Source organism: Uranotaenia lowii, chromosome 1, assembly GCF_029784155.1.
Source record: "Uranotaenia lowii strain MFRU-FL chromosome 1, ASM2978415v1, whole genome shotgun sequence".
NCBI lineage: Eukaryota > Metazoa > Arthropoda > Insecta > Diptera > Culicidae > Uranotaenia > Uranotaenia lowii.
Genome location: NC_073691.1, coordinates 133,075,965 through 133,093,217, shown reverse-complemented (window position 1 = coordinate 133,093,217; position 17,253 = coordinate 133,075,965). Strand labels below are relative to the sequence as shown.

General features: G+C 39.9%; 1 protein-coding gene across 4 annotated transcripts in view; it reads right to left on the bottom strand.

Annotated features, from left to right (window-relative positions):
• LOC129740085 (cGMP-specific 3',5'-cyclic phosphodiesterase) overlaps window positions 1-16,816 on the bottom strand; it is a 338,821-nt gene extending 322,005 nt beyond the window's left edge. For all 4 annotated transcript variants that reach the window (XM_055731678.1, XM_055731686.1, XM_055731680.1 and 1 more), the window contains exon 1: window positions 16,528-16,816. The gene's annotated coding sequence lies outside the window, so the exon portion shown is untranslated. The remainder of the gene's footprint in view (window positions 1-16,527) is intronic.
• Window positions 16,817-17,253: the final 437 nt, after the last annotated feature.

Below are 17,253 nucleotides of genomic sequence, written 5' to 3'. Positions count from 1 at the left end.
TGTTTGTAGCTGGATGTTTGGTTCTGGATTTGTTATTACACAGCAGCTTTTCAGTGTGCTTCCATTGATACATCTAAGATGTATTGGTGAGTTACCTCCCATGTGAGTTCCTACGTTCCCAATCACTTTAATTGTTGTTTACTGTATACTTAACCTTTTCACAAGTTTTTTTTTGTAAAAAAAATCAACAAACAAAATCGTGCGAGGATCCAGAACACTAATAGGCCTACGTTCGTTCTAGTCACTTGATTTTTGTGAATTGTCTTTCTCTTTATTCAAGTCAATCTTATGTCAGGTGCACGTAGGGGTGTAAATTTCAGCATATTCGAGATTTTATAAAAAAAAGCATGTTATCCCGTTAAACGGCAACTTCAATACGTTTTAAAAACATCCAATTCCACTGAATAATCAACAATGAACATATGAAGACTGAAGTTTCTGAAGAAAGGAAGTTAAACTTTGCCGATGGACTTACTCATTCTATTTTTATCGTAAGCTACCACTAGTATTCGGCATAGGTTAACATATCGCGTTTATTCATAATTAATTCTTATTTGGTTGCAAGGTTTACAAAATTTTTGATGGGAATGTTCTCTATTTAAGCACCTGAAATTTTCTATGCTCTTCTTTACTTCCTTAATAAAAAGGGATGAACCAGGCAAGATTTTATATTTTGCCTGGAACAAAAATATTCAGCACATTCAAAAAAATGCTCCTTTCTCAATATGAAATCTGAAACCACTGTAAATGAATGAAACAGAAACATTTAGTTCAGCTTGTTTACTTTTTTGGGTCGGGAATTATTCCAACGAAGTCAGCAGTCCCTCCCTCTTATAAAAAGGGGGCCACTATACAAACAGTAAAATTGATTAAAAATCTGTTTCAAAAAAATAAGTAGGTATTTACAGGGCTCAATTAATTCGAATACACTATTCAACTTTTTGGTGTGGTAAAGTCGTAGCACATACACTGTATCAAAAAATTGTCCGTACAGCACGTACCTTGAAGTCCAAACAATCAAAAAGTGCACTTTTTCAGTCAATAAAAATACTACAATTACATCATTCGCTGCAGAAACTAGTCCTTTTTGTAGATAAGTATTAAAAATGTTTATGAATTAAACCTTAAAAATAATCCAATTCATTTTGTATAGAAAGTCCCAAAAACGACGTCAAAAAATTGTCCGTACACTGAGGCCTTTGTCAAATATTAGTCAAGTAAACAGTTATATGTCAGTCTGTCAAACGCAGAAATTTTAGTTGAATCTCAGCAAAGACAATTTCCAGGGGTCTGAGCGATAAATACGGTAAAATGAAGCATAAATCAGTAGATTTTCGTGTTTCCGGATGTCAACGAGATTTTTTTTTGTGAGAAGCAGACATTTTCCTGTTAATTAAATCAACAAAAATTAACAAGAAAATGTCTGCTCCTCACAAAAAATATCCGTTGACACCCGGAAACTGATTGCTGACCTGAAGAAGCTTGTGAAAGCTTGTCCGAAATTGCAGGTCTAGTAAAACGGCCACGATCGTCGGTTCAGTATGTCCTTCAGAACTTTAAGAAGACTAACTCCCTGGAGACTACTCCAGGAAGAGGCCGCAAACTGAAGTTTACGGATCGTCACCATCGCATCATTGTCAGGGAAATCAGTCAGAATCCTAAAATCAGCGCCCCGAAACTAGCACACAGCCTGAAGAATTTTGAAAACATACGGGTTAATCCTCAAAGGGTACGGAACATACTTCTTGAGAAAAAATAACGAGGTCGTGTTGTTCTGAAGAAGCCGTTTATATCTGCTGAATATAAGAAAAAGCGGCCGAAATACGCTCAAAAGTATGTCCTGGAACCGGAAGAGTTCTGGCAGAACGTCATATTCACTGACGAAAGCTAATTTAATATTTTTGGGTCTGACGGACTTGTTAGAGTATTGCGTAATCCAAATACTGAATTGGATCCGAAAAATTTGTGACCGACAGTTAAGCACGGTGGTGGCCATGTAATGGTGTGGTATGCTTTCAGCGCAAATGGCACCAAAAATTTGACATTCATTTACGGAGAAAAATAAATAGATTTGTCAGTCATATTACGATAAATATGATTGTTTGGTTCTGACCCGAAAATACGATCAAACCAACCATCAGCCTATACGATTAGTCTCCAGGGAGTTAGTCTTCTTAAAGTTCTGAAGGACATACTGTACCGACGATCATGGCCGTTTTACTATTCTATGCGTAATTCGAAGACAAGTGATTAAATAAATTTCGGACAAGCTTTTTCCGTCATTTTTCAGGTCAACTATCAGTTTCCGGATGTCAACGGATTTTTTTTTTGTGAGGAGCAGACATTTTCCTGTTAATTTAATCCACAAATTGTTGAAATCTACTGATTTAGGCTAAATAAAGTTCATTTTACCGTATTTATCGCTCAGACCCCTGGAAATTGTCTTTGCTGAGATTCAATTCACGTTTCTGCGTTTGACAGACTGACATATAACTGTTTACTTGACTAATATTTGACAAAGGCCTCAGTGTACGGACAATTTTTTGACGTCGTTTTTGGGACTTTCTATACAAAATGAATTGGATTATTTTTAAGGTTTAATTCATAATCATTTTTAATACTGATCTACAAAAAGGACAAGTTTCTGCAGCGAATGATGTAATTGTAGTATTTTTATTGACTGAAAAAGTGCACTTTTTGATTGTTTGGACTTCAAGATACGTGCTGTACGGACAATTTTTTGATACAGTGTACATACCTACCTACCTAGGGGCCCGGCGCTGTTCGACGATCCGGAGTCAGCGTCTTTACTTGCTACCAGCCAAAGTTCTCATCAACTGTGCAGATTTCAGCGGCTAAACTACGCCTCCACAAGCTTCTGGGCCTGCCCCTTCTTCGATGCCCATCTCGATTTCAGTCAAGCGCCTCTCTGCAAATCTCGTTTCTGTCTACTCGCAACGTGTGCCCTATCCATCTCCACTTACGTTCCCGAATCTCGAATTTTAGCGCCGTTTGATGACACCGGCGATCTAGTTCCACGTTTGAGATCCAGTGACCAGGCTACCAAGCGCGGATGATGTTCCGCAGGCAGCGATTCACAATAAAACTGGCAATTTTCGGGTCGTCGCCGCATAAGTGCTCCAAATTTGCACCCGTATAACAATACCGATTTGATGTTTGAGTTCAAGATTCGGATTTCCGTTCGTAGAGAGAGCGTGAGCGACAGATGTTTGGGAGACTCGCAAATGCAAATCAGGCCTTTCTGATCCGGTTTTAGAGTTTTTCTTGGTGCCACCATCAGGTGGCCCACTATTCTTCGACTGTTCCGCTTGGAGAGTTCTGAGTCTCTGGCTGCAAGATACTGGAAGAACTCCACTTTCTCAACCTGTTGCCCAGCTACCACGAAATTGGAAAGATTTTCTGTGAAGAATTTCATCGACTTGATCTTTCCGACCTTGACACTGAGACCTGCTACTGCTGCCTTGGAGATTTCGTTGAGGTCGTCGAGTTTGCTGTGCATGTCTTGTTGTCTTTGGGAGAGCAAAACAATATCGTCATCCAGGTCAAGGTCATCCAGTTGCTCCATTGTCAAAGGATTTCACGACAATCCTCGGTTTGGTCTACAGTCAATCGATCCAGTCAAGATAACATCCATTACGATGGGGAAGAGTAGCGGTGATAAAATACATCCTTGCCTCACTCCAGCAGTTACCGGGATTGGATCAGACAAGACACTGTCGTGCAGGACTTGCGACGAAAATGCCTCGTACTGTGTTTCAATTAGATGGACTAGTTTCTCTGGGAGTCCTCGTCGCCTTAGAGCCGCCCAGATGTTTTCATGGTTAAGTCAGTCGAACGATTTTTAGCAATCAACGAACACCAGCAGAAGAGAGTCATTGATTTGTTCCAGTGTGATTCGTACCGTTGTGACGTGGTCTACACATGATCTTCCAGATCGGAATCCAGCTTGTTACCGTCGGAGTTTTGCGTCAATATTCTCCTGGGTTCTTAGTAGGATCACTTTGCTGAGTACTTTGAGAGTTGTATAGATCAAGGTTATGCCTCCCCAGTTTCCGCGGTCGGTCAGGTCTCCTTTCTACAAGACCTTTACGAGAATACCCAACACCCAGTCGACCGGGAATGTTGCAGTATCCCAGATGTCAGCGGAAAGGCTTAGCACCATTTATGCTGACAAGACAGGGTCGGCTTTCAGCATCTCAGCAGAAATGCAATCGATTCCAGGTGCTTTGTTGGATTTCATGGCTTTGGTTGTTGCTTCTATTTCAGCCAGCGAGGGTGCTTCCGAGTTAACGCCATTAATGCGACTTACTGGTGGCGCTTCGAGCTGCGGATTCTGTTGGCCATCGCTATTTGTGACTCGGAAGAGTTGTTCAGTCCAACGTGTGAGCTGATCTGTTTGATCTGTCAACAGCTGAACTGCTCGGTCTTTCAGCGTCATTCTTGCGTTAGTCCGGCGAGAAATTTCATATAGTAATCGGATATCTCCAATGGCGGCGGCTTTTTCTCCCTTTGTTTGTCCAGGCTCTCATGTCTCGTCTACAAACTCGTTTAACTACCTTTTCCAGCCCCGCATATCGTAGGCGGGCGGCTGCTTTGGCTGACCCGGTGCTATGACTGCTCAATTCCGACTTTCGCATACCTCCGATCATTGACCAACCCCCAGGTTTCAAAGGACATTCATTCACTTCTTCTTCCACAGACGTTACCAAGAGTACCATGTCTCGTCGTTATAAAGACATTCTTGATTCCACACCACTGTTCTTCGACTGTTCCGCCTGTAGGCAGTTCTGAGGCGCGGGATTCAAGATGTTCAACGTATGCCTTTTCACCTCTTGATTCTCCAACCGGCGGACGTTCGTATCGACACCCGACTTTCTCCTCGCGCCGTTGGATACGCGCAACTCTCAGTCGTATCTCACCAAGGACGAGGTGGTGGTCAGATGCAATGTCTGCGCTTCGTTTGTTGCGGACATCAAGGAAGCTTCAACATTTTCGGCTGATTCAGATGTGGTCAATTTAATTTTCTGTTCGGCTATCTCGGGATACCCAAGATACCTTATGTACCGGTCGATGGTAGAAGAGCGATCCACCAATCAACAATGTCAGCCTTCGGAATTTTTTCAACCACGCTGTTCAATTGGCTTTAAAATTACCCTTTCTCCTGCATATCGGCATCGTCAGTTGGCGTATAACACTGGACCATTGTAAGATTTCTAACCCGTATTCTGAATCTCGCTACGATTATTTTTTCGTTTATCGGTTCCCATTTTATGAGGGCCGCAAGGGCCTGCGAGCTTAATAGGAAACCAACTCCCCGTTCCCGAGTAGCGTGTTCTTCTTGTATGCCAAAGTAAGGTACTGTTGCCTGTTTATGATTTCTGTACCATTTTATAAATTCTGTAAAGAAAATTTTCCGCTGAACAACTGTGTTTAAAATCATAACTTCGTATCTTAGAAGACAAAAAAGTTATCAGGTATTCAAGGAGGGCATGTCGTTTGGCATTGAAAAATAATAAATACAATTGACATCACTGCTGGGTGCCTAGCAAGGTATTGCATGACTGATTTTTATGCAATACTTCGCGAGTCACCAGCAGTGATGTCAATTGAATTTATTGTTTTTCGATGCCAAAAGACATACCCCTGTTAAACAGCTAATTACTTTATTGTCTAATGAGATACGAATAAATGGTTTTGGACAAAGTTGTTCAGCCGAAAATTTTCTTCAAAGAATTTATAAATCGGCACAAAAAACATGAGCAGGCTTGGTTCCACAAAAGAAACAAAAATGATGTTGATTTTTCAATACAAAATATTCATTAATCCCATACAAACCTAAAAGTTCAAATTAACTTATTTAACCGTTAATTATACAATCTGCAAAAAAATCATGGGTGAGTTTCGAACCAAGCCGAAGCTTTTTAGACCCCAGGGTTTGAAAAATTCATAAAGGACCCCAAATCCACTCAGTCTAATACCACTACATACCACCACGAAATCTGCAAACTTTCAAAAATTTATAATATTTAAAAGTACGAGCATTTTTAAAATAAAATGAGCCATGTAGAAAAATTTGCGAAAAAAAAACAATTATAACAAGAAGTGTCATATCTCATGTGTTAAAAATTGTCATTTGACCTCCTCCGTTTCGATTAGTGCTAAAAGAGCACGGAAAGGCCGTGAGACCGTTGGGAAGGGAAAAGAGTTAAGAAACTTTTAAGATCTGAAATCCATTTTTGTATGTATGTATGTTGGTAACCCACCATGGGTGCACGGATTCACCGCAGTTTCTGCCTAAGTATGAACGTGCATTCTTTAGATTTTACGTTCGACAAATCTTACCTGTCGGCCACTTATGGGATTCGAACCCAAACGTTTCGAACCCAGTACCCCTGGCATAGGAATTATGTTCGTCAAGTTATGTCGTGAGACGGAATACTATGTAAATAAAAAAAAATTAAATAAAATAACCCCTGGCATACCAAAACCAGACTCGCGCCAGCCTACCTGCTAGTCCACATCTGCGCTTACTTTTAAGATCTGAAATCCATTTATGTTGAGAAATTGCTTGGATTTTTGAAAGATGAACCTTGATTTAGGAATTGATTAGTCTTAGAATTCAGAATAACAGGATCAAAAAGATTTTGAAAAATATATTTTTTCTTGATTTGTAACCGGTTGGTTACAAATCGTTTGATTTTTGTCTTCTTTTGTAGTTTTGAATGTTAAGCTCTAGAAAATTCATGTTTCTTGTTCAGTCTGACACCAAGATAGCACCACAGTAGGCTACATATGCTGCAAGCTGCTGTCAATTAACAGAGGAGGAAAAGGAGGAAAGAGAAAGAGAAAATGGAAGGCGAAAAGGAAGCTTGCTTCCGTAAAAATCGCGCTCTTCTGTACCAGGCGTCCGTGTGTGAAGTCAAGTTCCTGTTGAGTGTTTGTGAACGTCTACGGAATTCACCCGGATACCGGATTGTCTTCGTCACGGCTCGGCCCGCAGACCCCTTGTGGTCTCGCGCCTAACACGTAAAGGACCAGCATCTTCGTCCTCGGGTTCTGCGGATCCCTAACTCTAAAGGAGGACTTCCCTTCTCGGCCTGTCCGGATACGGGGCACTCTCGTGGGCAGGCCGATTAAAAGCCAAAGAAGGAAGACGCCTGCAACGACCGAGTCCAGCAACGCCCGCTGGCGCCGATGGTTTCGGCACCCCGTTGATACGCCCTTAAATCGACGGCCCTCCTGTTTCCGGAACTGGATTTCCGGAACCACGACGTCGCGACAGAGCAGCAACAGCAGCACAATCACGGTTAGTTAAACAATTACACGCCACACAAGACACAGAACATTGTTTTATACACACAGACAACACGCCACAAGGAAACGTTAATAAAAACGCAAAGTAACATGAAATTTCCCGATTCGTTGTATTTTACCCGAAAAGTCCTTGGTTACCCAGTAGCCAGCCGGCCCTGAGGTTCCGTACTCTTCAAGTACCTTGCCTTGGCTGGTCTAGCCGCTGCTTATATATCCGTAACAGATTGATTACGTAAAACGGTTTTTTTTAATGATGATGATGATCATGATGATGATGATGATTGTCCCACCTCATTCCCCTACACAGATTTGAGCTGGTCGAGTTATCTTTATGACAATTTTAATATGAATGAATATTCTATCAGAATCAGTATACAAATGAAACTGGCTGAAACCTGGCTGATTTCTGTTTTGTGCTTGCAATGCTTATTCAAAGTTACTTTTTTTAAATCTAATATTATATCGCGCGCGTGGCTCAAACATATGTAAAGTCTACATATTCTTTATTTTTAACTCTACTTTACTGACGGCAGAAAGCCGCAAAGAAAATAATAACAAAAGCAAATATCATCATCATAGGATCAGACGAAAACCATGTTTTTCTTGTCTATTCACTTTTTTTAAAAAACCTTCTCTTTTTATGTGTGAAATACAAAGTCTCATGAACTCAGCCAAAGTATGAGCACATTTTATTTCTCACGGTTATGAATTGAAGTCGCTTAAACCTTTATAGTATAATGAGTTTTGAGTTGCGCTGAGGATAATAGTGGGTGTTCTCACTTCCGAAGCATTTCTAGTGTTATATCTATGGATATTACTTCCTCTGATTATACGGATACTTAAATACGATGGCAAAAAGCTATTTTTAATTTTTAATTTTTTATATTTGTTAACACTTTCGAATACCAAACATAAAAAAAAACTATCCAAAACCTCAGAAACGTTTTCGTGTCATCATTTAAAGAAGGTTTTCAACTCTTCTGAATATGAGCTTTTCCATTTATCGAGCAATGAATTGAAGCCGTTCGTTTTACTGAGATATTTGTCAAATTATTCATGAGTTCATAGGGCCGGAACAAATATCAAATTCTTCTTTTGCCCCTTCGATTTTATATCTAAAGTTTAAGGTATTTTATTGAAAAATTTGATAACGTCTTCAAAAATACCAACTCGAAAGTTAATCTTCACATGATGGGAATTGTATAACATTTTAAATTCCAGATTTTATCAAATTTTCGATCAAAACAAACTCGATTTTTCAATTCTCTGCAATGAGGATTCGATGCAAGATTAGTTCATGCAACATTTTGTTCAATTTGTTCATTTTATTGAAAGTTTGGACGCACAAGTTTCATGAATGTGGAAAAAACAAATTCAGTGGTATTAGTTTAATATCCTTTTCATTAAACCCAGAGTTATGAAAACCAAATGTACCTGACTTATTCCAGAAAGCATGTTTTCTCCATAAACTTTCCAACCGGATGCGTGACAACCGACAGACGCACATCAGTTCCGGTTGTCTTTCCAAAAAACAGCTATTTTTCCATTTATTTTCGTCATCGGGTTGTGTTGTGTGTCCTTTTTTTATCTCCCGACAGATCCTAACAGCATTATCCTTGGTCCATCGTCGGGGGGATCCGGGCTGGATACGCTCGGGGATTTCTATGTCTACGTAGTGATACAAACATCTATATATCGTAGATTAGGGTGTTTCAATCGAGCGACATACAGTTAAAAAGACCAAAATCTTTTTTCAGAAGAACCTAATTCGCTTCCAGAATTAAGTCATGTTTGTTTTCAAATTGTGTGTTTATTCTGAATAATTCAAGAAAAGTTTTCCAAAAATACTTGAAACACCCTACTGCACCCTTGCTTCAAAATTGGAAAAGGGTACAGTTTTGGGAACACGCGGTTCGGTTGTTCTCAAAAAAGGTTGAATAGGGATATCCCTAGGCAGCCGGTTGTCTTTACTTCGCAATGGAAAATGTCCTCCCGTGTTTGTCAGGAAATATCAACTCAGTTGATGGTAATCGTTCGAGGTTATGGTTCACAGCATCAGCCCATTCGATATAATACTAGATGCTACCTAGAGGTTGGCACAATTTGGATACATGCTCTCAGGGCATTGCAGATCGGTTCAGCGTAATTTTAAATATTGTTCTATCTTCGACATCTTCCGATAGTGAGGTTTTGAACTCGTTTATTCTATTATGCTCTAGCCTTCGGAAGTGACTTTGTTTTTTTTATCTGATAATACATAGGTACATTTCGTTTGTTTGGCTGTTTGGCAGAGAGAACAGAGACAATTTTTCATAAAAATTATGTTGGATTACCTCATGGCTAGCGGACTACAAGGTTTTTGACTGCTCAAGACCACCAAATTTAGGCAAACAACTTTTGCTTTTAATTTACATAAACAGCTCACCGGTGGATCTATGATGTGAAAATTTCGTTAAGAAATTCTAATTGTGCTATCCGTTGGCTTGAAAACAAGGAATTTTGGAAAAAATTCTTGGCCATCAAAGAAAATACTGTTTGCATACATTTGTGGGTCTCAAGGAGTCAAAAACCTTATGGCCCGCAGGCCACAACTTTTTGACAATGAAGGCTCCCAAATATATGGAAAAGTTTATTCGTTTAAATTACATAAACAAATTTAGCTTTAAAACAAGGTTGTTTTGGTAAGAATCCTGACAACCCATGGCTTAAAAGCTTATTTGAGAGATCCAACAACGCTGGGATTCAAATTATTTTACGTCATTCCAACATGTGATCGATAAAGTTTCAATACTTTTTCAAGTCACTCGAAGTTTATGGTTACCTAGATTATTTTTTCTTTCTGTAGCTGTATCTTATATTTCACAAAAAATGCTGGCCATTCAAACTTGTCACCTCAAGCGCCTACAGCCGATTGGCGAAATGATTTTTTTTATTCTTTAGAAACGATTCATACCTCGAGGTTTTAAAGGTTTTTATTTTTTTAAGCGATTATAGAAGAGATATGATTAAAAGAATTATAGAAGATGATCTTTTTAAGAAAAGATAGATTTCGATCATGTAGTCCAAGTCTACCACAGCTAAAACATCCCTCACTGGAAAGTTTTGTGTTTTCTCTCGAGCCCGAAAGGAATCTTTTAAGTTCGTTCTGGCGAAGAGGTGGTCCTCACATGACCAAACAATATGCTCAATGTCACGTTAACCTAGGCCGTAACTGCATAAATTGCTGCCCGAAATATTCATACGATAGAGTACCGCATTCAAGAACTAATGATTGGACATGAGACCGTAAAATAAACGAATAAATTCGCGATTCAGGTTCAACCGATTAAACCGAAGTTTAAGGCTAACCTTTGGGGTAATCGTGTGGAACCACCGACCCAACTCATCCTCGTTCCGTCTGCACTGCCAGTTGACAAGAGAGTTTCTCCCAGCCAAGATGGCGAAAGGTATAGTAAATAAACATATCTAATGAGTCCTGTTTAAAGAACATACGATTTGCTAACAAAGCATGAAATAATTTTATTGGGAAAAAGTTTTGGGAAAAAGTTGAAAATCCAAAAAATTAAACATGATTTCAATTACAAACCCCATTCGATTTTGGCACCACGCCCTAGCATTTTGTGTTTCCGAAATCGAAATCGATTATTTACATAGTATACCGTCTCACAACATAACTTGACGAACATAATTCCTATAATTCACACGGTCCATGCCCAAGTAACACAGATCAAGCTAACTAGCATTTCGATGTTTTATTATGGTTTTATTATAGCTTTTTTTGTGCAGCTCGTTTTATGATGGTTTTATTATGGTCATGCAAAATGCTTATATTTTTGAATCAACCATCTGTTTTTAGATAGTTTTGAAAACGCTCATAAATCTTCCATTAAACATACTGTTTTAGTTATTTAGAAAGAGTTAGGAATGCTTTGTTTAAACTATAATAAAACACAAACTTAGAAGTTTGCTCCAAGCTTTCTTTTGCATGTTCTATAATAGCACTCAGTGCCTGATTATTAAACCGCCATAAAACTTAGTGACAGTTCTCGATCAAGATGTCAAATCAGGACACGCTCAGATTAGATAGCACATATTTGAATTAGAATTCCCATTTTTACACATTTTTGATAAGTTCTGTGTGTTGATTTTGAGTTAAAATAATAAAAAATTATAAAAATCTATGAAAACTCCGAATTACCGGAAGTGGAATGAATAACTCTACAATATGAGTATTGAGTGAAAGAGTTCAAATAGGAGGAACAAAATTTGTTGCTTGACGCCATCATTAGTATAAGATGGCGGCTTCCGCTTTTATTTTCAAAGTTGTAAATAACTGAAAATATCATGAAACCTTATTAAAATTGTTATTAGGTGAAAGTAATAAACGAGTAAAAGTCGAATTTCGTTGTCCGTCGCCATCTTAAATTCCAAGATGGCGGCTACCACTCAACTTGAAAATACTGTAAATGACTGAAAATCGCCTCAAACCCTTACAATATGGGTGTTAGTTGAAAGAAATGAACCAGTAAAAGTCGAAGTTCGTTATTTGACGCCATCCGAATTCAAGATGGTGGTTTCCACTGAACTTTAAAATGTTGTATATGACTTATAATCGTATGAAACCTCAACAATATTGGTATTGGGTAAAAGGGCTAAACGAGTAGTAGTCGATTTTCTCTTTCCGCTTTACTCTGAAATGCTGTAAGTGACCCAAAATCGCACAAAGCAACCACAATACAGACCCCGAGCGTTTTTGGCAACATTCGATTTTGAAAACATCCGATTTTGGCACATGTCCCTAAATCAAACAAATAACAGAAACAACATAACCTTATAGTTTTCGCTTTAATAGGACCAATACAATTTAGACATATTAGCATGATAGACATAATACAATGACATAAATAGCAAATGGCAAAAAACAAAAACTATCGACAAAACACGAAAAGCGCTAAATGCATCAAAAACATGATAAAAAATGTAGTACAAAGTAAAAACAAAGTTGGGGAAAAAATCGTTCGATTTGAACAACACAAAATGTTCGAGCAGGTTGCCAAAAACAATCAGGGTCTGGTTCTTCTAGTTTATCCCTTTCAACGAATACCAATATTGTAAAGCTTTCGTGCGGTTTTTAGTCATTTGCAGAATTTTAAAGCTCAGTGGAAGCCGCCATCTTGGTTTCAAGATGTCGTTTGATAGAAAACTTCGACTTCTACTCGTTTGGTCCTTTCACACAATGCAAATATTGTGGGTGTTTCATGCGGTTTTTAAGTTATTTACAGCATTTTAAGGTTCAGCGAAAGTCGCCATCTTGGATTTCAAGAGGATCTGATAGAGAAATTCCACTTAAACTGATTAAGCCATTTTACCCAATGACCATATTGTGGGAATTTCTAGTGACTTTCAATGATTTCAATCATTTTATAGTTCAGTGGAAGCCGCAATCTTGGATTTCAAGATGACGCCTAATTGCGAAATTTGTATTCTACTCGTTGATCCTTTTCAACTTATACCCATATTGTGGAAGTTTCATGTGACTTTCAGTGATTAACAGCATTTTAAAGTTCAGTGGAAGCTGCCATCTTGGATTTCAAGTTGACGTCCGATAGCGAAATTCGACTTCTTGTAGTTTAGCCCTTTCACCAAATACCAATATTGTGGGCCTTTCATGCGATTCTCAGTGACTAACAGCATTTCAAAGTTCAGCGGAAGACGCCATCTTGGATTTCAAGATGGCGTCGAAAAGAAAAAAATCGGCTTCTTCTAGTTTATCCCTTTCAACCAATACCCATATAGTGGTTGTGTAATGCGACTTTTTGTCATTTACAGCATTAAAAGTTCAGCGGATGCCGCCATCTTGGATTTCAAGATGGCGTCTGATAGCGAAATTCGACTTCTAATCGTTTAGCCCTTTCACCCAATACCAATATTGATGGGGTTTCATGCGATTTTAAGTCATTTACAACATTTGAAAGATCAGCGAAAGCCGCCATCTTGGATTTCAAGATGGCGTCAGACAACGAAATTTGACTTCAACTCATGAGTTATTCCACGGGTGATTAACAACCAATCCGTTTTTATTTAAAATGTATGTCCTCATTTACTGTACTAAGGATTAACAACTCAGAAATTAGGAACTCATCCTAAGCGTGTAATTATTTGGCTTGCGAGAGAAACGTCAAATCGTAGCTTTTTTTGGGGTCATCATTAAACCATAATAAAACTATGAATTGACTCACGCCATGTTGGTTGCAAAATCGAAGGGCACAAAATGACGCCATGTTGATGGATTCACAATGCAAGCATTGGAAAATATTTTTTCAAGCCCATTTTCCATCAATTCCATCATGATTTACCATCAGATTTGACGAGGCGCATTTATTTTAAGATACTATTTCATACACATTTTACCTAAAATCTTGACTGGCAGTACAAAAGAGGCTCATAATATGGTTAAAACATTGGTATTTTGGCTATTAATTTTACCAGATCAAAAATATCTCAATAATGCAATCATCATTCATCAACCATTATGGTTGCTGGAAAAAAAAATAAAACTCCGAGAACTCACAGTATCGAAAAAAAAACAAAAATTCCTAACATGTTTTATAATAGCTTTTTAAAAGCTTTGCTGACCAACATTGATGACCAACAATGATACGTCATGATGACGTTTCTAGGGTAGGGCCAAATAGCCTAATTTTGGCTTTATTAGAGTCCAGGTGATGTTATAGAATGCGCTTTAGCTTTTTATGAAGATTAATGCTATAGTCCAAACAAAATTTTGCTAACCGTTATAAAGCTAAAATTGTTACTTGGGTGGCAACCGTTCTCCAATTTCTCGGGCACCCCACGTTCGCCAGATCACGCTCCACTTGGTCTAACCACCTCGCTCGTTGCGCCCCCGCTCGTCTTGTTCCTACCGGATTCGTAGCGAACACCTGTTTTGCAGGACAGTCGTCCGGCATTCTCGCAACATGTCCGCCCAGCGTATCCGGCCAGCCTTCACCACCTTCTGGATACTGGGTTCGCCGTAGAGTAGCGCGAGCTCGTGGTTCATCCTTCGCCTCCACACTCCGTCCTCCTGTACGCCGCCAAAGATGGTTCTTAACACTCGTTGCTCGAATACTCCGAGTGTACGCAGGTCCTCCTCGAGCAATATCCATGTCTCGTGCCCGTAGAAAACAACAGGTCTAATGAGCGTCATATACAGGTTACACTTCGTGCGAGGGCTTAGTCTTCTCGACCGCAGCTGCCTGTGGAATCCATAGCAGGCACGACTTCCACTGATCATTTGCCGCCGGATCTCACGGCTTCTGCCATTGTCTGCGGTCACCAGTGAGCCGAGATAGACAAAGTCTTCGACTATCTCCAGCTCGTCGCCGTCGATCGTGACCTTGTTATTACTGGACAAGCGGGTTCGGTCGGACTCGGATCCGCAGGCCAGCATGTACTTCGTCTTGGACGTATTAATCATCAACCAAATCCTTCCTGCTTCGCGTTTCAGTTTGCGGTAGATCTCCTCCACCGCCCGCAGATGATCTGCCGACTATATCAAATTCATCGGCAAAGCAGATTAGTTGACTGGATCTGTTGAAAATCGTGCCCCGCATTTCGCCCACAGCTCGTCGAATGAAACCCTCTAGCGCCACGTTGAACATCATGCAGGATAGACTATCACCTTGTCGAAGCTCCCTGCGCGATTCAAATGAACTCGACAAATCACCCGAAATCCGCACACAGCACTGCGTATGTTCTCCATGTCATTTTTTGATTATTTTGTCATTTTAATGTTTTTTTTTGTATTTGTTTTTTGATTATATGAAATTCTCAACATTTTTTGTCATTCTTGAGTGCTTAATCATTTTTTTTAAAGAAATTTTTGTTTTTATTGTTGTATTTTATCACCATTTAAGAACGTTAAAACGTATTTATGATCTTTGTTATAACGAAAACTACAAGGCAATTTCGTTCCAAAAATACGTTCGATTTTGGCACATGTTCCAAAATCGAATGTTGTCAAAAACGAACGGGGTCTCAAATCAAATAATTACAGATAAACAACTTTGGGAATGTGTTTCATTACTTAAATCTCATAGAGAACCATCATAGAGAAACTTTGAAACTGAGACTACCTTAGGTAAGTTGCTTATTTCAGCAAATAGAGATCCGCCAGTTCTCTTCTGTCAAGACGCAGCTTAACTTTAATATCGTTTCATTTTGAGGTGTTTTTGAAGATAATCTCTAAATCAATAAATAAATTATACTTACGCTGTTTTGCTACATCACGTCGGGGAGCCATACAATCTGAGCGATTACGGCATAAGCTGAGTGTTCGCTATTTTCGGCTGCCCGCATTGCTGTTGCAAAAACAAATCTTCTCCATAATTCCTTTAGATGGAGCGAAACGAAAACATTGGCAGACGTAGAGGCAAGCATTTAGTTCGCTCGTAGCACGCACTTCTTAACAGCGAATTATCCTGCACACAACGAACTTCCAACAAACGCCCCCTACATGACTTTTCGGCGGGGCCATAACTTGTCGGAGATATAAATAACGAGACTAAACCAGGCAGTGGAGGAATGTGACATAATTTTCGCTATCTTTACACTGAACTCAGAATGTCCTTGCCAGCCGATTTCTTCATTGCTAAGTGCTATCAGTTAAGCAGACACATACAGCGTATATTCTCACTGACATAATAGCCTAAGATTTACGCGTGACGTCTCGATGTGATGCTCAAGCCGTCATATTTTTTTAAGGTGACACACCTCGATGTCCGTTAAACAGGCACCCTTGACATTGAAAGTACCACTTATCTTCGGGCCTGTTCAGCAGTTTGACCAAACTCGTGCTGCTCTTACAGAACACCCGATTGGCCCCACTCATCAGCTAACCAAGCTCAGTCGAATGAAAGAATTTTCAATTTACACTCCCAAGCTGACTGAGAACCGACGTCGACGGCTTTTGCCAATCAGTCACAACACACGCTATGCTCACATTAATTACACATTTTGCTCGTAAAAACATGGAACCTTCCACATACACTCTCTCTCCTATACTCCCACCTCCGCTGTCAAATTTTCCCAGCATAACCCCGAACCGGAATAGAGGTAACACCTTTTACTACCCCCCAATACCAGCAGCAGTAAAAAAACAGAAACGCCATACAAAAAGTGTAAAAAACCCACCCTTTCCCAAGGAGCTCCAGAAGAAAGTTTCAGCCTTTACTTTCTTTGGGCAGCAGACGAAGAACAACAAAACGAAAAAGAACCCTACAGCGCCACCAAGCACAAAACACTTCTGCCAGTACACGTTATGGCACACAGTAATAACAACCGGAAGAAGGAGAACGGTGGTTGAACCGCAGTGGCAGGAAGAAGAAAACGATTTACTCCCCACACCTCCTTCCACCTGTCGTTCGGTAGTTCTCTAAACAGACGCGCCAAGAATATGAAAATGACCCGATTTTCACGACGGCTCCCACGGAACTGAATCCGGCCAGGCTACCCGAAAACCGCAAAGCTTAGCTCTCCCAACTAGCCTGGCCCGGGTTACGTTACGCTGAAACAGAGGCTGTTGTGGAAAAAAAACATCCTCTCGCTTCCAGCCTTATCGTCGATGAGCGAGAGTATGTAGGTTCCCAGTTCCCATACAAGAGAAATAACGAGGGTTCTTCCCCCCACACAAAACAACTTTCCAGCGTCCCCAATCAACCTAATAAAATCGCGGGCGAGCTAATGGAGCAGCTTGGTGTTGGTTATGTCACAACTAGGTTGGTACCACCTATCTATAGAAGGTAGCGTCGCGTTTTTGTTTGGGTTCTCCGCGTTCCGGAACAGCAGCATGCAAACACGAGGAACTCATTCACGTGCTTGACGTGAGCAACCGGTCACTCGTCTATTTTTCTCTCGCTC